The following is a 4,927-nucleotide window of genomic DNA, read 5'->3' on the forward strand; positions in this document are numbered from 1 at the left end:
ACTGAGAGAAAAGCACAGCAGAATTCCCTGCCTGGCTCACAGGCCGATTGCAGCAGGAATTCCATGGATTAAAAGGATGTGGGTYCATGGAAATGGGTTTGGAGGCTCTTTGTGTGTGGCAACAACTTCAGCTGCTCCAACGATGATGGAATAAAATTGGAGGAGCTGCTGGAAATGGATGTGGAGCTGGTGGAGGGATACAGAGGAATCCATGGGGCTGCTCCAGGGCTGGAGCCCCTCCGGAGCCAGACTGGGAGAGCTGGGAATGTTCATCTGGAGAAGGGAAGGATCCAGGTGTCACAATCCCTTCAACCCAGCAGAAGTCGTGGTGGTTCGTTAACTGAATCTCAGAGTGCAAAAGAAGCGAGGAACAAGTATTTATTCAAAATCAAAAGCACTTTTATTGGATTTATGTGATAGAAGAGGGTGAGAGGGAGAAAAAGAGAGAAAGTGAGAGAGAGTGGGGTTACAGCACCAACGGCTCGGATGAAATCCTCGAATGGATTCATCTCAGTCCATTGGGGAGAGCTCAGAGCCCCTTTTGGGGCCTGAAGAGGCTCCAGGAGAGCTGGAGAGGGACTGGGGCCAAGGGATGGAGGGACAGGACACAGGGAATGGGGTCACACTGGGAAAGGGGAAATTGGGGTGGGATCTGGGGATTGGGAATTGCTGGGATGGAACTGCACCCCTGGATCCCTTTGAGTGCTCAAGGCCAGGCTGGACATTGGGGACCCTGGGGACAGTGGGAGGGGTCCCTGCCATGGGTGGGACAATCCTTTAAGCCCCTTCCCACCCAAACCCTTCTGGGATTCTGTGATCCCTGAACATTTCCCACCCCTGTTTCTGGCAGCTGTAACCAATACTTGATTTTTTTTTTTTTTAATTAAATATATTTGAATTCCAAAGCATGAGCAYCTCAGGAAAGCAGAATTCCACAGGATTGTTGTAAAACAAAAACCTTTCCCCCCGAGGAGGACAAAAAATGGCACAGCCAAACCCTCTGGGGCCACTGGGAAACTGAGCCATCGTTCTTTGGGATCTGCTGGATGAGTGAAAAGCTGTTTCCACCAGTCTGGATATCCCATAATGACCCCAGTGGTGATTCTTGCATTCACCACGAGAATAATTAACTCTTCTCTTGCTGATTCCACGCCAGTTAATTCCCTATGGGAATAAATCATCATTATTCCAGTGGCTGATCAGCAGGGATGGTCCCGGATCAACCCAGGATTCTCCAACGCCACCTCTGCTCCCTCCCTGACTTCCAGGGGTGAAGATTTCCCTCTGATCCAGGATTTCCTCTCTGTGCCAGGAATTTTTGTTCCTCCCCAAGTCCTTTCCTTGTGCTGGCGCTGGTTGTTAAAATTCACCAAAGGGAGGAGGGGATTTGGTCACTCCTGGCAGGGATTGGATGTCCCCGCACCCTTGGGACGTTCTCCGCTGGGAAAACCGGGAATGAGCAGCGTGGGCACGGTGCTGATCCCATCCCAGCAGCCCTGGGGATGCTCTGGGCTCCTTGAACTGGTGGGACTGGGGCAGGAGGGGATTTCGGGAAGAAGCCCAGGACAATCCATGGGAATATCCACTCATCCCGAACGGGGGCAGCTGCTCTCCCTGCAGCAGAATTTGGATCAATTGTGCTCCCATCAAGCAGGACCACCCAGGATCAATCCCTGAGCCGGGGCACAGCCTCGTTGGCAGCCCTTAATGAGTTCTCAGTGCTAATTAACCACGTTTATTAACCATAATTGCCCTTTGGGCTCTGCCTTCCTCACTCCCCCAAATTTCTCAGCCAGGAGGCAAAAGGAGATTTTCCTGCTGGGTGTTTGCAGCGTGAGATGGGGGTGGCTGAGGAGGGGAAGGAAAGGTTGAGGAATTTGTCATTGGAGTTGAGATGGGCTCAAAAAAAAAAGGATTAATCCCGGTTTAGAGGAAAAAACAGTCCTGCCCGTGCCGTGAGCAGGGACGCCTTCCACTGTCCCAGGTTGCTCTGTCCAATTAATAATTGGAGCCCTGTCCAATTAATAATTATATATGTCAAATTTTATAATTACTAAAATGATTTTTAATTTTTTATTTATTTTAAAATAATTTAATAATTACATATGTCCAATTTTATAAAATTTTAAAAATTATTTTAAAATAGTAATTTGAAATTATTTTTTATTAATTAATGGGATTGGGGATGCTGCTGGGTGAATTTGAGGTGCACAATCACCCGGTGTAGATCAGAGCTGCTCATCTGGGGTGATTCAGCAGCGTTTTGGATGCTGATAAATCCCCTTTTCTACCCTGGCTTCCTGCAGCTCCTCTCTGCTTTTCCAAGAATCCCATAATCCTCATTTCTCCTGAAGTTTCAGATTTGTAGCAGCTCCAGCCACTGCAGCACAGGGAAATTTTCACTCCCAAAACCTCCAAAGCACAGGGAAATTTTCACCCCCAAAAGCCTCCAAAGCACAGGGAAATTTTCACCCCCAAAAACCTTCAAAGCACAGGGAAATTTTCACTCCCAAAAACCTCCAAAGCACAGGGAAATTTTCACCCCCAAAAACCAGGAAAAACCAGGGAAAGGGGTTCTGGGAAAATGGGGATCTTCAGCTCTGGGAATGTCACCCCAACACCACCTTGGGCTCAGAACTCTTCCCAAATTCTTGTTGGGAATGAAATTAGAATAAAACTGGAAGGGAATATGAAGAGGTTAAATGGTGGGATGTGGAAAACGGGAAGGAAAGGGGATCCTGGAGGGAGCTCAGCAGGCAGAGCAGACAATGAGGGGATTGATGGAACATTGAACCCACCAAAGACAGAAAAAATCCCGGAATTCCAGGTGGGATAGGCTGGAAGGGATACAGTGGGGATCCAGTCCTGCTCCAGAACATGGCCTGGGATTGTGTCCGGACACCTCTGGAATATCCACAGGGAGGAGACTCCACACTCTGGATCCGTTCACTGCCCAGGACAGTTCTCCTCTTGCCCAGTGGGAATTTTTTGGGATCAGCTCCTGCCCCTTCCTCTGGTGCCATCCTGGGCCTCACATCCTCCARTGCCACATCCACAATTTTTTGGGACACTTCCATGGATGRKGACTCCATCACTGCYGTTCCAATCCCTGGCCACCCTTTCCATGGGGAAATTTMCCCTCATACCCAATCAAACCCTGCCCTGGGGTCTCTTGAGGCCGTTTCCTTTTTTCCCATCACTCAGGACAGAATCTCTTTTTCCAGGGATTTTTCAAGCTCCAGAGGGCTTGGAAATCTGGTGGGATTTCAGCATTTAGGAATGTGTTAGAGCAGCACTGCAGGATGATTAATCAATCAATGTAAATCAATGATTAATCAATCAATATAAATTGATTGATCACCCTCATTGATAACAGTGAGTATCTGATTTGGAGTTTGAATTTATTTGAGTCCAGTCCCCCTCTGCCAGATTTCAGAATGSCTTTAAAATTTAGGAATAATCATTTTTTWATTKSMWTTTTKWTAAAWTTKRRGGKKTTTTTGGGCCATAATYGARTCAAGGAATATGAAGAATCYCAGAATTATTTAGGTTGGATCCTAAAGACCCTCCACTTCCAATCCCCTGACCAAACTGCCTGAATTTTCCTCTGAAAGAAGAATTTCCAAGACCACGAGCTGCTTTTTTTCCTGAAACCAACCCCACTCCCAGAACTGGAGCATTTATCTCTTCAAATGCCGTGATCTGAGTCTTAATAGGGTAAAAATAGGGGATTTTGATAAAGTCAGCATCTTAAATGACACAAACATTCCCAGCCTGGAATAAAAAGCAGGATAATGCTTCATCCTGTGGATATCTGAGCTGACATCCTCTATTTCCATCTACTCTTAACAACTCTGCCTGCCTGGAGCTCCATAAATTCTGATTAAAATGGAGCTGCTATTTTGGAAAATCAGTCTCTCACCAGCCTGGGAGARCTGGAGGGTTCTGTCTCAGGAATGGCTCTCCCTACTTCAGCTTTCCTGTGATTTTCCAGTTCTGAATTTCTGGGCCAGGAGACCACAGCCTGTTTTGTCTTCTGGGTGTCTGTGGTGTGAGGTGGGGATGACGGAGAGAGGGAAAAAGGGTTGAGGAATTTGTTGTTGGGATTGGGATGGGCGCAAAAGGAGGGATTAAGCTCAGTTTAGAGGAGAAATCCCATCCCCTGATCCCATCCCWGCTATGGGAAGGGGCTCCTTCCACCATCCCAGGGTGCTCCAAGCCTTGTCCAACCTGGCYTTGGGCACTGCCAGGGATCCAGGGGCAGCCACAGCTTCTCTGGGCACCCTGTGCCAGGGCCTCCCCACYCTCCAGCCAGGAATTCCTTCCCAGTATCCACCCTAAATGTCGCCCTTGTCCTGTCACTCCAGTTCCTGAGGAATTGTCCCTCTTCAGTTCCCCGTATCCACTTCAGATCCTGGAATTTGCTGTGAGATCTGCACAAAACCTTCTCCTCTCCAGGCTGATCATTCCCAATTTCCCGGGCTGTCTCCATAGGGGAGATGTTCCAGTCCCTTTGTGGACTGCTCTGAATTTGCTCCAAGAGTTCCATGTCCCTCTTTTCCTGGGGACACCTCAACTGCACAYGATATTCCGGGTGGGATTTGTGAGGGCAGAGGAGAGGGGCAGACCAAGCTGATCCAGGTCAGTCTGGATAATCCAGTTATTTCTCCTCACTTGCCTCTTGGGCCGTGAAGGATTGAGGGAGATGGAGGAGAAATTCCCAAAAAAAAAAACCCAGCAGCAATTCCTGCATGGACTGGGAGCTGTGGGAGCAGAGCTTTGTGTTTCCCATGAGGGCCCTGCTTACACTGCAATCCCAGGGAAAGTCACTGTGAAAAAATTCCCATCGCTCCTGGGAATCTGGATCCAACCCCAAATCCCGGATGGTTCAATGAGAATTCCTGGTGATGCTTCACCAGCTCCTTGA

This window comes from Malurus melanocephalus, unplaced genomic scaffold (assembly GCF_030028575.1).
Source record: "Malurus melanocephalus ecotype Western Australia unplaced genomic scaffold, MMel_1.1 scaffold_627, whole genome shotgun sequence".
NCBI lineage: Eukaryota > Metazoa > Chordata > Aves > Passeriformes > Maluridae > Malurus > Malurus melanocephalus.